Source organism: Periplaneta americana, chromosome 16 (assembly GCF_040183065.1).
Source record: "Periplaneta americana isolate PAMFEO1 chromosome 16, P.americana_PAMFEO1_priV1, whole genome shotgun sequence".
Lineage (NCBI taxonomy): Eukaryota > Metazoa > Arthropoda > Insecta > Blattodea > Blattidae > Periplaneta > Periplaneta americana.
Genome location: NC_091132.1, coordinates 155,858,223 through 155,879,501, shown reverse-complemented (window position 1 = coordinate 155,879,501; position 21,279 = coordinate 155,858,223).

Here is a 21,279-nt window from a genome sequence, read left to right as displayed (position 1 = left end):
ATGTTAATATTTCTAAACAATGGATTGTCTAAAAAATGAGCTAAATTATTATTCCGCTAATAATAACACTCGCACAGCAGTTTTGGAAGACTTTAACTCTTGCAACAGTTACATTGGTAACAATTTACACGATTTCAAATTATTTCACTTAAATATACGCAGCTTAAATAAACATTTCCTGGAATTCTGTGCCACTATGCAAAATTTTAATAATCCTTTCGACTTCATTATATTGACGGAGGCTTGGTTAAATCATGACTCTGGCTATGATTTACCAGGTTATAAAAAGTTTGTCAAAACGAATAAAATAATAAATGCGATAGTTTAGTTGTCTACTGCAAAAATAATATTGATGTCACAATAGTACATGTAGATATCCCACAATGTAATTCTATTCATCTTAATTTTATATGTAATAATACTCCATTCTCCATTGTGGCGATATATAGATCCCCAAACAATTGTATAAATGAATTTTTAGACAATTTTGAACTATTTTTGTTTAATTCTAAAGACACAAGCAATCAAATCATTGTTGGAGACATTAACATACAAATTCTAGAAGACAAATTAGACAGTACTGGCAATAGGTACATGAATATCTTACACGAATATGGATTTGTCAAATTTTTACACTCTATTACTCGGCCTGATTCTAAGTCTTGCCTTGATCACATATTTTTTAAAACAAAGAGTAACTGGAAATTTGTACCTGCTGTTTTGTGTAGTGCTATTACCGACCACTATGCAGTTATTGCATTATTCGAAATTGGAATTAAAAACTCGAATACATCTCAGTATCCTCTCCATATAAAAAGAAACATAAATTACAATAAGCTAATTTCGCTTATAGAAAAAGAAAATTGCGATTCCGTGCTTAACTGTGAAAATGCTGAATTATGCTTTCAAGTATTCCAAAATTTAATATCTAATTATATAGACATAAGCACAGATGTATCTTACTCTAAAGTATCTTGTAAATTAAGAAAAATAAAACCCTGGATCACAACAGGTATCATTAAGTCAATCCGTATAAGAGACAAATTAGCCAGAAATATTAGAAAAGAACCTGATAATATAAATCTAATAAATTATTACAAAAAATACAGAAATACCTTAACTCTTATTACAAGAAACATGAAAACTCAGTATTATCAATCTCAATTTCAGAAGTATCGAAATAATCCTAGGAAATTTTGGCAAACTATTAATGAAGCCACAGACGTAAATGTGAACCAAAATAGTATCATATCAGAGATTTTAAATGAAGAGAGAGAAATATTTAGAAACAAAAGACATAGCTAATGAATTTAATAAATATTTCTCAAAAGTAGGACATAGCATTGCATCGAACATCAACAAATCGGCATTTAACACGAAAAATTATTGCAGTGGCCATAATAAGCACGCATCTTCCTCTATGTTTTTATCACCAGTAACCGAAGAAGAAATTTATAATATTGTTAAATCCTTAAAAAATAATGTCTCACCGGGAATCGACAAAAATTACAAATAACACATTAAAGATTATCATTAAACATATATTAAAACCGCTTGTTTATGTATTCAATCTATGTCTCACCCAAGGATTTTTCCCAGAATCTCTGAAAAATGCTGTAGTTGTACCGGTCCATAAGTCAGGGGAAAGAAGAAGTCTGAATAACTATAGACCTATATCCTTGCTCTCTAGCTTCTCAAAGATATTAGAAAAATGTTTAAAAAACAGATTAGTAAATTACTTAGAGAAAAATGAAATTCTCTCCAAACATCAGTATGGCTTCAGAAATAAATTATCTACGGATGAGCAATTATTGAAGTCACTGGTAAAATTATGCAGGAGTTGGATAACGGTTCTAAATGTTTAGGGATTTTCTTAGATTTAAGGAAAGCTTTTGACACGGTTAACCATCGTTTACTTCTGGACAAATTATTTGATATAGGAGTCAGGGGTATTGCGCATAAGTTATTTCAATCATACTCAAACAAAAGAACTCAGGTAACCAAAATTGATGATAATATCAGTGAAAATGTAAATATTGATATAGGTGTCCCTCAGGGAACAATTTTAGGTCCTATTCTATTTTTAATATATATTAATGATGTATTAAACATTGATTTGAAAGTACATAATGGCTCCTGTTATTCTTACGCTGATGATACGGTGATGATTTTCAGTGGTTTAACTTGGGAGGACACTTATAAACATGCCAATGTAGGTATAAATTTGATCAAAAACTGGCTTGATGCAAATTTGCTATCTCTAAATATAACTAAAACTACTTTGGTGCCATTTTCTTTAACAGTCTCTGGATTGAACAAATTGAAATCACTTTCTCATTTAAAATTAATAATCCACAACTCATTTTGTAAACTCTCTACAACCTGTAAATGCCCTTGCCTGAAAGAATCTGTAGATGTGAAATACCTGGGAATTATTGTTGATCAGCACTTGAAATGGGATAGACAAATCACCTTTTTATGTAACAGGATACGTAAAACAATTTACAAATTTGTAAACCTTCGCCATTACTTGCCTACTCATGTATTACGTTTGGTTTATTTGGCTATAGTTGAATCTGTTATCCAATATGGTATAATTGGATGGGGAGGCATTACAAAAACTGCTCTTTTTCCTCTAATTATGTTGCAAAAACGTATAATCAAAATTTGTTTGAAAAGGCGACTGGATTATCCAACAAATTTGATCCATTCTGAATTGAATGTTTTTAGAATTGACCAAATTTATAAATACTCTTTAATGAAATTCTATCATAAAAATAGAACGAAATTTGTAGCTCAGCCACATGCTCATAATACGAGACGAAATGAAATTCTTAAATTAGTTGAACCTAAATATTTCACATCTGCTGCTTTACTACACAGTACAAATTATGGTCCACGGCTATATAATTCGATAATAAAATTTCATCCAGAATTGGCTACTTTAAGCAATGAAATTTTCAGGTCCAGAATTAAAAAAATTATATGACAGACTTCCCTGTATTTATATTATGTACCATGTATTGTAAAACAAGTTTATTTCTATCCTAAGTGTACTTTTCTATTTTATCTTGGTTACTATATCAACATGACCTGCACTAATTATACTACTAATAATAATTTAATATTAATCCATCAATCTAAACATCGTCTCTTTTTTCACTCAGTTATTACTAGTACTATTATTTACTAATTTTATTATAATCTTTATGTGACCTTTTTTCTTAAGTATTTTGTCTACAAAGTATGTGTATCTATGTAACGGAACTGTCCCCGAACACGAGCTTTGCTCTTTCAGGGTATTTTAATGTAACGTTTTTATGTATATGTTATTATTAAATAAATAAATAAATAAACTGATACATCTCTGGTTTACTTTTTGTAGGCCTGTATGAATATTGATTCTGTTGCAAGTGACAAATTTATCTGAGTTCTGTAACTTAAAACCAATATTAAAATTTTCGCCGGAATTTGTCTGAATTCTCTTGTGGTTTCACTTTCCTTCACACCACTTACGATAGTGCCCGAGAAGAGGGCCTTAATGGTAACATCACAATCTAAATATAATGCATGTGAAATTTGTTGCCTACTTTTGTGGCTTTGATATTTATGATAGTTGATCTATCAAAGTTTCTACAGATTCTGTTCAATATTTGTTGTATCTCTTGTTGCGTTGGTCACTACGCGAAGCTGTGCTGCCATCTTTAATCTGCTTCTGCATAGTCTATATTCCACTACAGCTAGTATGTAGTCTTTGAAGAAGCGAACATACGTTTTCATACATTTGTTTGAACTCCTTTTACTTTCACCGTATGCATAAAGAACACAATTCGTCGCGATTTCCTTTTCTTCACGTACCTGTATTGGAAGGTACAAAAATAATAGAATAGTCATAGAAATTTCTAAGACCACAGTATTAGAAATAACCCTACATGTAAGTCTGAACAATGCTTACCTACGATTTCTTTATTGCTTACATTTTATTGCCTGCAACAAGTGCGTGTTGTGGACAAGATGGCTTCCCATATCCCAAAAAGAATTCAGCCTCTGATTTAACGTATTCCAGTACTGGTCTTGGCACTCACATGGTGGCCAAAGTTGTATTCTTGGAATCGCATTTTCTCTATGAGCTCTCTTATGTTCAAGGCCTAAATTCACTTTTCATTTTCTTTTATTTCTATTATTTTCATTTCTCTCTTTCTCTCACACTCCCCCCTCTCTCTCCCTCTTTCGAATCCTGTCTCGTTTTTCAGGCGAGAGTTCAACTCCCCGTGAAAGACTTAATCCTGAAAACTGAAAGAGAGGAGGCTTATGTGTTTCTACTTTATGCACACACATTCCATGATGCACAACACACGATGTTGCCTAATCACATACTAATTAAAACATACCTGTCGATCGCTGTTCGTAACATCGACACCTGTGGAGTAATTGTTAGCGCGTCTGGCCGCGAAACCAGGTGGCCCGGGTTCGATTTCCGGTCGGGGTAAGTTACTTGGTTGAGGTTTTTCTGGCGTTTTCCCTCAACCCAATATGAGCAAATGCTGAGTAACTATCGGTGCTGGACCCCGAATCATTTCACCGGCATTATCATCGTCATCTGATTCAGACGCTAAATAACCTAAGATGTTGTTAAAGCAAAAAAAAAAAAACATAGCCTGTATCTGGGTTATGATCAGGATCATCTATAGAGCCGTTCGGGTACATATAAATAAAATTTACAAATCACACCACGAGACTTTACTACTTAAGCAGAAGAACGTCAGTCCTCGGTACACCCATTACGCTGAATTCCGAAGTTGTGTTACGCAATATAAATGAGTGAGTTAGAACTTCTGTGCCACAAAGCAGCGGCAAGAAAACCATCTTTTTAATGTGTTATTATTCTCAGTACAGATGCAGTGAGATACTGGAGGGCGATTGGAGAAGCTCCACATGAGGTCGAAGACATTCAAATTAGAGTCGTGCACAACCAGTTACGAAACGTAGGAATGATATATTGCTGCTGAACGCCTGACGCTATAGACAGTACGCGAAGCTCTTCCGTCTCGCAGAGTAGTCCAATGTTCGGTTTAATAATGTCCGATTCTTTCTCGGATGGACGATTCTGGATCATGAAAGACAGATAACATTGAGTTCCAAGAATTGTTGGAAGGACGCGATTATCATCGTGTACGTTTCAGTTGATATTTCCGAATCTCTCCGCATTGGTTGGTTGATTGATTGCATTAATTTATTAATTAATCCATCCATCCAAAATATTATGTTTTATTTAACCACGCTCGCAAAAGCCGAGGTTATATCAGCGTCGCTGGTGCGCCGGAACTTTGTCCCGCAGGAGATCTTTTACAAGCCACCTGGCCCGCGATCGAACCCAAAACCTCGGGCATAGAATGGCAGCGCTATAGCAGCTGAGCCAACCAGGCCGACTTCATTAATTAATTAATTAATTCATTCATTCATTCATTCATTCATTCATTCAGCAATCCAGGAATTGAACAGCACTCATCATGAAGCTGCAATCATTAGAGCTTGAGGGTGCTTTTATTTTTATTAACAACTTTATCTCCTTAAAAATAATTTATTAGTAAAATAATAATACTCCACTTAAAAATCTAATTAAAAGACTATATATTGGCTATATTAACACCTACTCTTCCAGAGGTAGCCAATGCGTTTTGAGTTTAAAGTATGAACGTTAAAATAGTGAGTACTTATTTGCTCCTCTATTTTGTAAGTGACTGCAATTTATTTTATTCTTGTATTTGTTTACATGTGAGATTTTATCTAAGCTTTATGCTTATTTCCTTTGTTACCGTGTCCATTAGTTGATTTATATATTAGTTATGAAGATAAATGTGCCAAAGTGTCCAATCAATGATGATCTTATTCCAATCTAACACTTTTTTAATTAGGAAAAGTATATTTCCTTCAATTTTTACTCCATTAGTGTAGTTTGAAAATGTCATCAGTGTTCCTGTAAGATGAAGTGCACTTGGTGTTCTGTCCTATATATCTGTGGTTCTGTCTAGCCAGCAAGACATCAGGCGCAACCTCTTGAAAGGCGGATATTCGGTTGGATGCTCAACCTCGCCTGTTGTTGTGTGACCGGTCAAATATAAACCAGTTTTAAGCGCTGTTCTGTAGCTCTCTAATTCAAATACAGCAGTGATGTTAACGTTCCTGCCACTTTCAGTTTCTTGATTCATTTTGATTTTACTGTGACCTTGAAGTCGGGATGAATACATATTATTAGCAACAGATATACGAAAAATGTTTCTCAGATTGTCACTCATCCTCAATCTCGTTGATTTTTTAGAAGTTTCGTAACAGAAAATGTCTGTTCACAGCATATAGTATGTACTTCCAAACATGGCTATTATTCTTGCAGAATTTTGCTTCAGGTTTACGAATTGTGAGTCCGAAAGTGCTCTGTAAAATTCTATTAGATCGGTACTTCAGGTACTAATGAACTTTTCAGGAAGCCTACAGTCGTATCTTAGGTCGGTCAATTCCATTTGTAATGTTTCATCCCGATTACTCTTAAAACCTGTTGTGAATGACGTATCAAAGACAGTGAAACCAGATTTAATTTAACTGTATATCTTCTTGATGGTTGAGTTTTTTTAGTGTATTTTTAATAAATTATCTTGATGAATGTTGATATTAGCACCCGCCCTTCTCTCTGGTAATGTTCGTTACTTATATTTTTATAGTGTTTCAGTTTTATTTTTACTGCATAAGATTCGTTCAACTATTTCTTCGATCTCTTATGGCTGATTTCTTCATTCCTTTGCCACTACATTCATGCTATAAATCATTATTTCTTCTCTGTTATGGAAGTTTCATTTCGTTATATATATATTAGCAGTCTTTTAACTGTGAATTTTCAAGACCATTTGCACTCTTTTTCTAAACATTTTTAAAGCCAATATTGTTGGGAATCCAGGATAAAATACTGGTTGCTAAGATTCAATTTTTCAGTATGTGAGGTTTTACAGAAGACATTAGAATTTCATTTAGTACTGGTTAGGAATTTTTCTTTATGAGGGTTTTTCTCCTTTATGATTGATTGAGTTTCTAGAAACCGTTTTTTAGACTGTCTTCATTCATATTTGAGTTTGCCTTCGTCAATCTTGCACTATTTACTCTGAAATAATAGTATTACTTCGGAGGAAAGCTTATATCTTTCCTTTGCAAGCACTATTCTTAAAAGAAGGTAGCAAAATTATAGATTTGTCCTACTCCTAAATATACAGTAGCTTTACAGTGTTGATCTTGGTAGCCCAAACTTCTTAGCAGAAGTTTCAATCTTGTGAACATTCTGTACTGGTGCAACTGGTAACATCAATTGATCTATGTTTTTGATTAATTTTTCCAACATTGTGCGTTTTGAGATTGCAAGGAAAATAGACCTCAAGAGTTCGACTTCCGCTGTAACCTGCGATAAATAATAGACTAATCATGAAGGACTAGTTACCAATGACTGTCAGTTTAATATCATTGAACTAATAATGGGCACTTAGAAATATTTAGTAATGGGCGCTGTCCATCAGTGTATATCACACGAGTTTTAGTACATAGTGATGGGTATGGGCCATTAAGACACAATAAATCGTTATTTCATTATTAAAACCACTTGTCTCTACTGAGACAAACTAAACGGTGTTAAAAATCAAGCTTTGAACAAAATACAGAAAAAAAGAAAACTTCCAATACTATTTATGACAGCAACGAACACTAAAAAATAATTAATATTAAGTGATGATAAACATGGACATGCAAATGGACACAATGAATTTTAAACTGAAGTTTCCCCATACACTCTCAGGACATAGATTATGCGCGGGGATGTAGGCTACAATTTTTACAAATTTTTACAATATTTTAAAATTTTTACAGTTGTACAATTTATTAATTTTCTACAATTTTTACAATTTTCTGCAATGATTTACAATATTTTGGCGAGATGTAGTGAGATGAGGTGAGGTCCGAGGATTCGCCAAATATTACCCGGCATTTGCCTATTGGTTGGAGAAAACCTCGGAAAAACCCAACCAGGTAATCAGATCAAATAGGTGAAATGAAGTGATGCCGAGGACTCGCCATAGACCATCCGGATTCAGTCCCACGGCTGGGGAAAACCTCGGAAGAAACCATTCAATGAGACCAAAGGGGGATCCAACCCAAGCCCGAACGCAGCTCCGGATCAGCAGCCCAGCGAGTCTGCCGACTGAGCTACATCGATGGCACTACTAAAAGTATACAATACATAGCCAATCAAATTATTAAATTTACAAACTCAAACGATCATTCATCAGTTGAGCTATATGTATAATACAAAACAAGTAAGTTAATTAAATTTAAGGCATAAACAATTCAATCAGTTGTGATATACAGAAATTGATAATACTTATCATGCAAACTACTTCAAATTACAAACACAAACAATTTATCAATAGAGCTATACAGATTACTATTCCATTTAAAGCATATACAATTCATCGGCTAAAACTATACAAACATATAGCCTACAATATAAATTAATCAGATTAATTCAATTTACAAGCATACTTTCATTAAACTATACAAATTTGTGCAATTAATATCAAGTAGATTAATTCAATTTATAATCGTAAACAATTAAATCAGTTGAGTTATACAGACTACTAGCCTATTCAAATTACAGCATATACAATTCATCGGCAGAGCTATACAGACTAGTATTCATTTTAAAAATGGTGCCAGTACCCTATTCGGATTTATGCGGATCTAACCATAGATATTCAACGTATGTACAGTTACCCTTAAAAGGAATGAGACGACTCTTGGTCGTCGGAAGTTAAAGTTCTACAGCGCGGTTCACTCGATATCGACGTATAACGATACATAACATGAGAAATACAGCAAGAATTGTTACGAGGACCACAACAAGGACAAGGACCAAAATAAGAATCACGAAGACGACAGCCATTTAAGGCCACGATTTCACAACATAGCTCGGGTCACAAACTATCATTGCTTCTCTGTACCGAATGGCAAATGCCTGCTATGGGATCTACATTCTAGACTGCGGTTGTCACTGTCTTGTCTCGGTAGCTCATATAGTAGCGTGTCGGTTCCACTGCTTAACCGAAACGTCTCGTGTTCGATCCCAGGTAAAACTTTTTTTTATTGAGGTGTAATTAATTTCTTCAGAGTCCCTAGACTATCTAATTTGTCGAAAAATATGAATAATATATGCCCAATTTCTGGGTCTTACAAGTGGGCTGAACCTCTTAAAAAAAATAAATCTTATTTGAAAGTTAAGAGTATTTTTCCTCAAACAAACATCACAAGAAACAAAAAGAGACCTGTCAACTTAAAATCTTGTCCACATGCCATCAGCTTCTATTACAGCTCTAAGTCGGTCCGGCATGGATGTCACGAGATTGTGGAATAAATTCTAATCCCCGGCGAGATCTTCCCAGGTTTCAACAACTTGATCCCACAATTCGTCTCGATTTCGAGAGCGTCGGTGGGCATAGGTGGCTATCCTTCTCTTTTTCAATTCCGCCCATAAATTTTTGATGACATTCAAATCGGGTGACTTCGGAGGCCAATTAATGATTTCGATCTCGGGTCTACTTTGAAACCATCTTTGAATGCTTGCGGCATAGTGCACGGGATGGTTATCCTGTTGGAACAGCAATGTTCCTTCGGGAAAACGTTCTAGGGGCGGAAGGAAGGAATATATTTTCCAGAATGTGCTCGTAAGTTCCCGTATTAAACCGGCCATCGATGCGTTCTATAACGCCAGGTCCATCGTAAGACATCCACCCCAACACGATATCACAGTCTACTATATACAGTCACGAAGCTTGAGTTTTGAGGGTGCTAGAAACAATAGACTATGACGGTACTATTTTGCATTGCCTGTAATGAGGCGATATTAGCGATCCTACTGGTGAGCAACAATCTAATGTTTGCATATTTACTACGTATTGAGCTTCGCGACTGTATATACTAGACTGTGACAATATGCCAAAGTGCCCCGATCTTTCACGTCGGTGCACATAGCGCTGATCATGTGGGAGACCATCCTCACGATAGACACGGACAGGACTTTCGTAATCACTCGAGATGGTTGTTTCGTCGGAGAAAATTACATTTCTCTAATCGAAATCCACTCGATTGGTAACGAAGGCAAGACTGTTGACAGCTTGTGCTTCCCGCAATATTTCCATTTGCGCAGCTCTCCGGCTCCTAATACCGCGGTTCCTCAACCTGCTGATCACAGTCTGTGAAGAACCGGGAAAGTTAGATGCTGCTCTTATTTCGTTAGCAGTCCGAAAGGGGTCCTGTCGGACTTCCTCGAATAAGAGAGCATCCTCTTCCAATGAAGAAATTCGGAGACGCCCAGGAATAGGGCGATTTTCGACCTCCCCTGAATTTTGGTAACGTTGAACCCACCTCTCGGCTGTACTTCCAGGAATACCGACCAAACGGCCAGCAGATCTAGCCCCATATCCAGCCTCAACTAGAGCTATAACTCGCTGTCTCATGTCACGTCGGTTCGCCATTAAGATGAGAAATGAGGGATGATGATAATACTTTAGTGTAGACAATGACTATTTAACGTGATATAGAATTATTGAAATAAGGGTCATCTTGCACAGTAAGAGTTAATAAATCAACTCTAACTTAAATATTTAAATAACAGGATATAACAGGAAGTCCAATTGTTGCGAAGCTAATCAAATTAAATCTAATTACATTAAGTAAACAGACCCCAAGTTATGACACCACATTGCTACAGCTAAATTGTAGGTTATTAACATAAGCATTGAATAGGTCTGTGCTTATGTGTTGGACGACAAAACCAAACATCAAAAAGTTCGAATCTTGCCGAGGAATGTAACTTCTTGCTTTTTATAATGTAAATCAGACTTCTAACTACAATCATTCATATTTATTAATATTTATAGCCAACATTGAATTTGTAAAGAAAAGACTTTAGAAATCTCATATGGAAGTTGTGATCTGTAGTGACATAGACATAGATTATCTCTCGGAACTTTTCCGCAAAAGTAAATTAAATTCACTCCTTGAAACTGGAAATCTTAGTCCCCACCAGCATACAAGCTGAAGTAGCACAGCCATTGATAAAAGTTTTGTACACTGAATTAGACTGAATTCCTATTCGGCAGCACATATAATCAATGGCTTGTATGAACATGATAAACAAATCCTGTTTCCAATGTTACTGAACAATGTCAAAATATTAATTTAAAAACTAAAAAAGGGTCGTAAATGCTGTATCTAGTGATTATTTAAATTTATGTCTACAAAATGAATATTGGAAAAACGTATATGTTACTGGTACTACTGATATTAAGAGTAAATGTACCGTATTGTATTTTTCACTTCATTTCAGAATCATTTTGGTGGATGTTCTCCACTCAATGTTGTGAAAAAATTTAAAAGTAAAAACATGTAGATAACGCAGGGACTTAAAAATCGCATGTATTAAAAAGAAGAATCTATATGTAATGAGCTCCAATGTAACTATCCTCATATTCTTAAATACTACAAGAAGTACAGTGTAATTTATCAAAATTTATCAAAGAGGGAAATAGAACACATTTGAATAGAAAAGCACAAAATGCAGATAATGCAATTAAAGCTATTCGGAATATTATTAAAGTTAAACTTGTAGATATCCTAAGAAAGAAAATATTTTTTCATTAAAATTAGTGATTATAAAGTAGGGGATCCCAAATCTATTGCAAATTCTTTTAACGTCTTATAGTATATAGTAGAGAAATATTATTGACATCTTAAACATTCAAGATTTTGCAAAATATACTGCAATTAGTTACTTAACACATGCATTTAATAGTTAGTATTAATATATGTAATTAATCAATAACTGCAACAGTGCTTATACATTCAATCATGACATGAATTAAATTGAATGCACATTAAATTAAACACGTAGATAAAATAGTTAAAATCAACTGAAGGGGTGAGAATGAAATAATCGAAAGCCACACTTTTAACAAAACTTGTTTTGTGCGAGTGCATTTATTACACATATGGGAAAGCTACTAATAAAATATTGTAATAATTACTCAACAAATGACATGGCCTAAGGACTCTAAACCTTTGTAATCGTTTGTCAGTGTGGCTTAGGAATATATTTTTAATTTCATTTTAATTGTTAGTTTTTAATATATATATATATATATATATATATATATATATATATATATATATATATATATATATATATATGCATTTACATTGTATGTGTGTGTGTGTGTATAAATGCATTCATTGGATTAACGTTTATAATATTATAACTTGTAATTTTGTAATTTCTGTGATCATTAACACTTAATATGAGGACTTTGTGAAACTCTATTTCAACATTATTTAGAAAAAAAAATCGTTGATATAGACTAAGAATCGAACTTGCTCTTTTCTACACAACACGCAGAGATCTTAGCGTCTGAGCTATTGCAACGACACGAAAGCTTTACTTTCTGTGCGGAGTGTCGATCTAGTCATGAAGGTCCATTGTCGATTTAACTACACGATTTACGTATATATTTATCTCTTATTTACGTAATATCATATTTTTTGCAGTTTTTGAAGTGAATTCCGGAACGATGGTAGTAACAAACCAAATAGCTTGAATCTAAGTAACTCAATATTCGTTATCTTGTGTATCAGTGCTCTGGTCCCTGATCATGCGCAGTGTTTTACATCTGAGACTTAGGAATATTCAATCGTCTCATTCCTTTTCAGGGAAACTGTACATTGTTTACATGTTTCGACGTATTTATGGATCATCTTCAGAACTGGTCGTTGTTGATCTTGGCGCCTCTTGTTCTGTTTCCTGTGAAATGAAATATAAAGACACACGAAAACACATTCAACGAAATTCTCAACACACAACTCAATTTCAAAACACACACACTCTTTGAATCTACACTATACCACACGAACGCACCCTCACAGAGGGAACAAGAGGCGCCAAGACCAACAACGACCAGTTCTGAAGATGACCCATAAATAGATCGAAACATGTAAACAAGGTACGTTAGAATTAACACAAGAAACTCCTATCATACATCTATTCCAAAATATCTTGTGAATATATTAATATTCTTAAAATTATTTATATGAAGGAATTGATTCGACGTTGATCCAGATTGGAGACAAACTGAACTGAATACGACGAAAGTGATTGTTCGGGACAAAAAGATATATTATAATTTCTCCCTTCACATTTAGATGGAGTGAGTGCTGGACAAGCCACATTTTGTTAGTTTGTAATAGAAGTTAATAAAATTAAATTTGTCTCTTTGTAACTGAATCATTTACATTTTACCTTCTTTTCACTTAAGAACTACCCCACATTTTCTTTAAAAATATGCTCAGGTAAATAGCTACGAAATTGTTACACATTTTTACTAAAGTTCACGGCATCGATTTTATATTTTTAACAGAGTTGTTAGCTTGGGAACTAGTGACCTAAATAATCGACTTTGACGGTGGATCAAAATATTAGAATATTTATCTAAAATGTCAAACAGTTATTTCTAAATAACTCAAATCATTGATTCAGACGTACGGTTTTGTTTCACATTTTGAGAGCTATTTTTGGAAATTCGGTAGAAAACGTTGGTTAATATGGCAGCATAGGCGGAGAGAGAACCGTTTCCTTGGGGAGGGGGGGGGCAAAGCAAATCTATAGAATCCCGATATAACGAGATTATGTGGGACATCATTTATCTTCTCCCCCCGTTATAGCTTGACCTTGGTACAGTATATCGGAATATGATCATTTAATAAAGATATTGTAAAATAAAGTAAAATTGTAACAAAATATACCTAGACCATTTTACTTCCCCCCCCCTTGAAGACTTGCACTGAGGCTTATTGTGCTTACCACTGCTATTCTGTGAATGATTGGGTAGCCGAACGGCCGTGCTCTTGTACAAGTACAGTACGCCGCATCGTGAACTTAACCCAGGCTTTTGTATGGATGTGAATTAATGATGGCGAAATGAGGTCCAGCACCGAAAATTACCCAGCAATCCTGCTGCAATTGGTTGAGGAAAAACCCCAACCAAGTAACTTGTCCCAACCAGGATTTGAACATGGGCCCACTCTTTTCATGACCAGACGTGCTAACCAATACTCCACAGCGGTGGGCCAATAAGTTATTTATTTATTTATTTATTTATTTATTTATTTATTTATTTATTTATTTATTTATTTATTTATTAGCAAGATTTCCTACGAAATGTAAATTCTAATTATTTTATTTAATCTCATCTTTAAGTTTACACATTATACCGGGATTGCTTTTCTTTTTTCTGCATTGTTGTGGAGTATATTATTCATATTCTCCAAGAGACGGCCTGAACACCTGCAGAGTTCTAACACATCAGTACAGGCTGTTACAAAAGAAACATTATAGTGATTCCATTCCTCAGATGAGGTATAGAAATTCTTATACTTTCAGAAATTTAAAATAAACATTATAGTCCAGGCATATGATCATCAATTTGAGCACAGAAACTTAATCATAAACAAAAGCAAGAAAAATCTTTTGAATTCAATATTTTGTAACGTTAATAGAAAAAAAAAAAAGAGAGAGTTCGGCCACGTTTGGGGAGGCAGTGCCCCCATAACTCCGCCTATATGTATGGCGGACATCGAGAATCCGTGATATGTTAGATTTGGTTTGTTCAGGTTTTTGGCACGCCTACCAAAAAACATAATAGGCATAATATGCAATGCAAACAAAAAAACCTCAACAAACCAACCTAACCTGACCTAACCTGTCACTGATCCTCGATGCCATTGATGTCATATTGACTAAGTTTGGTCAATGTAGAGTATCCACCGCCCACTGAACGAATATTTCACACTTTTATCACTGCCAATGTTGCGCTATAAACCAATTTTCGCAAATCTAATGTAAAAGACTGCCTGCACAAGCAACAAGTTATAACTTACTAAATGTTTAGGATTAGTGTAAAACTGGCCTATGTCTCCTATAGTGGGCGGGACATAAGTAACATTCACCCTAAGTTTTCTACCGAATTACCCTATTTTTTAAAACTGAACAGTCTTACTTCATTTTAAAAAATTACACCTACCACATAGGACACGTGCACGCAATATTCTCACATACATGCCTTCGCTTTTCAACCCAGGGTTTCATAAATTGTTGTAGTAAGTACCGTGGCGTCGCGGTCTAAGGCATCCCGCCTAGGACTCGCGTTAGGCCTACGGAATGCGCGCTGGTTCGAGTCCTCATGGGGGAAGAAATTTTTTCATGAAATTTCGGCCAGTGTATGGGACCGGTGCCCACCCAGCATCGTGATGCACTTGGGGAGCTACGATAGGTAGCGAAATCCGGTTGCGAATACCAGCTAGAACGGCTGGGGGGGGGGATCATCGTGCTTACATCACGATACGTCCATTCTGGTTGGATGATCGTCCACCTATGCTTCGGCATGTGGGCGTGAGGCCAGCAGCCGGCTGGTCGGTCTAGGCCCTTCACGGGCTGTAGCGCCACGGATTACTCATTGTGCGCATCGTAAACTATAATAGACTCAGGAGAGCACGGTGGTTGACCAACTTAATTTGATTGATTTACTCGGTGTTCTTATTCTTGCGTCGCTTTACTACTGTTACATTAGTAGGCTTGCACGCGCTTCTGAATGTACGTACAATACCGCAAAACGAGATAATGTTGGGAAAAGACCCAATGAAGATCCTTCTACCAGCAGTGATGTGTATTTGATAATCCAAACTACTACTGATCCCAATTAGTGCAGATTAACGAGGTTCTACTGTACATTTAAACTATTTTATTGACAAAATTTGAAGTTTGTTTTGGTTTTTTCCCCTGTTGTTTTGATTTTCCCCTATTGTTTAGATTTTCCCTTATTCTGATTTTTCCGTATTGTTTTAAGTTTTTCTAACTGTTCAACCTAGACCTATATGTTCGCAAACTGGCGCTAATACTTACGTCCGTACGAAATAACGACGATGAAAAGATTTCAAGTTTAATATTTTTATAGCAATCAAGCACAGTAGTTAGGCAAATTAAACAGTAACAAACTGGATTGGATATTGAATATCACTACATCATAACACAAATGTCATACCACTGCAATGAAAGGTAACACTGTTCTGCTCTCCGAAGTTTTTGACAAGGTTAGAGTGGATTTAAATAGAGTTAGCTAAGTGATAGACCGAGGTCAGTGAAAGATTATTTCAGTTTCATACGCATTTTTAGTGTAGCTGTATTTCATTTTTCAATGTGCCTTGATAGATTGCTGTTGAGCTAGAGGAAGCAGTATAAATGCTCTTCAGGTTTGCAAGTGTCGTTGGTAATTGTGAATTACAAGAACGCCACTTCTTACCTTTTCAAAATCACTGAAATAAACTATAAAACGAAAGTATTCAAACAAAAAAATCGTGTTAGAAGATTGAATTTGTGTATTTTTGGTCCAGGGAGCATCCGCTTTTTGGTGCAAAGATAATTCATTGGGCGTGTTTCTTAATTGAAATTATGAAATGGCGTTCCTGTGCTTCACATTTAATCACTTTACCGTATTGAAATCTTCATGAAAACGGAGATTCAGTTCGATCTGAGTCTCAAGGTCGAGACACCTAAAAAGTGGGATCGGATCGTATTCAATACGCTAAGCGCGTGATCGATCGTCATTTGTTTGATGTGTCAGCTGTTTAACCAACAGCGAGGGACATTATGTATGTTGAAAAAGAGTGTTGTAAAACATAATATTTCGTGTTTTCCTAAAAGTCAATATTATCATTATTCATCAACAGCCAGATTATTAAGTTTTCATGCGCCTCATTTGGAAAACACAACATTGTTTATAGCTAATGTCTATAGGGTGACCAATACGCTAATATGTCGATAAGTTAACCAACATAACTACTTTCGAAACTTCAGCTTCCGTATTCAGATCGTTTTTAATACGTATCGAAAATTGCATGAAAACAGGGATCGTATTCAGTACGGATCGTATTCAGATCGAACTGAATACTGCATGAAAACGTAGTAAATCTTAATGTCTAAAAATCCGGACGCATGTGAGTAAATGTAGGCCTAGCCTACTCTTAAAAATTCTGCGAGCAGATGCAGGATATCAAAGAAGATGAGAGAAAATTAAACATAGTACATTTATAAAATTAGCATTGCGAAACTTTCCACAACAGACCTATTGATGTATATAACACACATTAAATACAATAAATACTTATTCAAAATGAAACTAAGCCACTTTTAAAACGTCTATTTTATTATAGACTTGCTTCAGTTTCTTTCAATCCAATGCATGCGTTCGAGGGTTTTTTTTTAATAATGTTCGTATTAATATTGTTTTATTGCAATGTTTATTAAATAAGAATTTGTTAAATTTATTCGAATCATTTTATAAATGTATTGAAAAAATAAGCTTACTAATAACACATCAATAGGATGGTTATTACTTTATTAGGATTTTGAAATTCACTATGGACAAGTAGGCCTACTAATGTAAACATTTAGACGTAAAAGTTTTACTCTTTATTTAATAACCTTCCGAAACTCAGGAAGATGTTCAGAATTAGCCAACAGAAATTATGTCCATAAGATTTATATCTGAAAACTGTACAATCAAAATAATATGTTGCACTATTGTTCTTACTTACATCATTGCTGTCATTACTGGCTTATTACCCGATGTATTCCACACAACGCCTGAGAAGCAGAATAATTCCCGCTATCGCCATTGCGCATCTAAAGTATCCGTTTCAAAATTGACCAATAACTATGAAGTATTCAATAATTAAGCTCTCCTAACAGCCAATAGGGGGCCGAATTTGTTGTCGGCAGAGCAGCTTAAAGCAGACCAGGAGTGAGTAGAGTTGAGCTTAAACGATATTTTCAAGTATCTGTGACAACTGTGACTGTGACAATTAAATATCTGTGACTTTTACCTGTGATTTTGTCACACCGATATTTTATATCGATAAGTAAGCACAATATGCATGAATTACACCGATATTTTGTCACACCGATAAAAATTAACAGGAAATATTGAAGAGCAGTGCAATGTGAATACGGTTTCTCTATACACGCCACACATCAGTGGTTTATATGGGAAAATCCAACAAATAACTTATGTACATGTACCATTAACAAATAAATACTAATCTAACTGAACAGTAACATGTAAAAAGTTAACCTCATATACCAAGACGTTATATCGTAATTGATTGTACATATAGAATCAATTGATAATTTTGTAATGTAGTTGGGTATGGAGAAATTGAGGTTATGTGATTATCCTAATCGTTTTAAAAATTGATCCTTTTTATTGTATATAATATAATGGATAAATTATTTTAAGTCGTGCATTAACATCATAATACTGAGTCATAAAAATTAACGAAACATAAGTATTCGGAAAAACAATGGAGAATAATTACAAAACAAAACGGTTGTTCAGACAGAATTTTACACAAGATGAAGTATTGGTAACCAATGGTATTATTATTTAATCGTGTAATCACTATATCATTCATAATAAGATGGTGAAACTAGCGTTGAAGTAGTTTCGGCGATTTCGGATGTGAAAATCGTTGCATTTGTAAGGTTTTTTTTTTTTTTTTTTTTTTTTTTTTTTTTTTTTTTTTTTTTTTTTTTTTTTTTTTTTTTTTTTTTTTGCGGAGAGACAGTTGCTTGGGTTACTAGCGCTGAGGTAGTTTCGGTGATTTCGGAAGTGAAAGTCGTCGACTTTGATTTTTTGTGGAGATGCAGTTGATCGTATATCCAAGGCATAACAAATACTAAACTACCCAAAGCTAACCTGTCACAGATTCGTATATGCAAGGTGTATATGCGTAGTACGAAGGGAACTACCTAAACGCTAGTTTAGTCGTTGATCGTATATGTCTAGGCATAATAAAAGCTTAAACCAACCAAACCTGACCTGTCACAGATTCGTATATGCAAGGTGTATAAGGGGAATACGAAGGAAACTATCTCAAAGTTAGTTTAGCCAAATAAGTTGCCCATCATATTAGCGAGTTTTGTCTCGTTCGGTTTTAATTATATAGGCCTAGATACTGTTGTCGGCTTGTGAGAAATGCTTCGAAAGTTCGGAAGAACATAACGTTCAGGGACACGGAGTGAATTAACATGATTTACGTTTGATGCCCCTTATTTTCAAATGTAATTAATTATCCCATTTATGTGTAAGTGTAGGCCTATTTGAAAAGTGTGCAAGGGCAATGAGAACGATTTGATGGAGCAGTGTCTGCTAGATGTCAATCTTTTTGGAATTTACTGTATAAAATTGACAATTTTTGCTAACTGCCCCATAGTATTATATTTAAAAGTTGAAAATTACTTGCAAGTTGATTATTTTAACAATATCAAGATAAAAACCACTAAATATCAAGTTTAGAGCATTGATTAGGCCTATTAATTGGGGTGAAATAACACCCCACACAAGTACCAATGTTAGGAAGCACTGTGCGATTTCATAAGAGTTAATAACCATAAACAACATACCGGTAAAGAACTTATTACAAAAATAATTTTATTTTAAGTTTAATTATTTTAATTAATACTACCCTGCACGGTTCGTGTTGGAGCTATACATTAAAACTGGATCATACATAAATGAGAGAAGTACAGGACGGTAAAGTTATTAAAATAATGTAGGCTCCTGTGACTAGCCTATTCTGTTTGTAATTAATAGTATAACTAAAAAAAAAATATTGTTACTGCGTAAAAATTGGGTGGAAAATACTTACACATTAATATAAATTCACAGTAGTATGAAAATGTGAAGATCTCGGGGAATACATAAAATATTTATAAAGCATATAAACAGACTAAATATGAAAACAAAATGTTAGATTCATGATTATATTATTATAATGCCGCTAATAACTTTGCAACACATCATCACTTTGAAAAAAATAATATTGAACAAAATGTCACGAAAAAATAATCAAATACTACCGCCCGATTGCTGTTACTGTATCGTGCGCATGCGCAAACCCACGACGTAGAAGAGAAAATATCAGTCGCAGACGTTGCAACACACAGAGTACGGAGCAGATTTCGATAGCGATATTTTGTCACAGATATTTCGCGTCATCAGTCACAGGGTTATCTGTGACAAAAAAATACCTGTGACAAAATATCGGTTTGTGAAATATCGGCCATCTCTAGGAGTGAGAGAGTTTTTTTACATTGTAGCAAAATCAGGCTTGCCACACGTACATGATCGTATGAGGTTCGACCGAACTCTACGCAATTTTATACAACTATTTACTGAAAGAAATCCATTTATAATTAAATACAGAAAAAGTAATTAAAATTATAAAAAAAACGCAATAAACTCGCCACATAAAGTATAATAAGATAAACGAAATGAATAACAAATAGTTAAACCAGTAGAAAAAAATATAACAAGAGTTCTTCAATAATAATTGAATGCAATCACATTCAATTATTATTGACATGCCACGCAATAGATTGCCTAGATTACTTAAACACTACACCCCATCAGGCACAAAGATACCAAGGAAGACCATTGAAGAGACTCCTCGACATCTGATTTGAGATCGGATCAGATCAACAGTGGTCCGAAGGGGCCCGAAGGCTTACACTGTAGCCTGAGGCTTATTGTGTTTACCACTCCTATTCTGTGAATTATTGGGTAGCCGAACGGACGCGCCACAAAAAAAATGTATATTTTACAGAAAATAACATCGTATGATTTTTCATGTAATATCCATGGAAATTGCTTAACCCAAGATAACTAGTTGAAAACTACGACACTTTTTCCCTTTCACTTTTATCCTTCGTTGATCCTTGCAGCGATGATGAACATGAGCTGCCTGATCATTAGGGCTATGAAAAGGTTAAAGTTAAAGCTAATGATGATACCGAGTATAGCTGCGGCGGGTGACCCCATTCCACCAGCCGCAACTATACTCGGTACCATCACTAGCTTTAACTGCTCCCTTTTCATAGCCCTACTGATCATACTGTGTGTGCGTGCGTGTGTGTGTGTGTGTGTGTGAGTGTGTGTGTGTGTGTGTGTGTGTGTGTGTGTGTGTGTGTGTGTGTGCAGACCTTTTGGTGTCACTTATGAGGTTCAAACCTGTCTTCAGACAGTTGACTAAACAACAATAATAATTTGTTATTACAGTCAAATAATTTGTTAATATTACTGAACTATA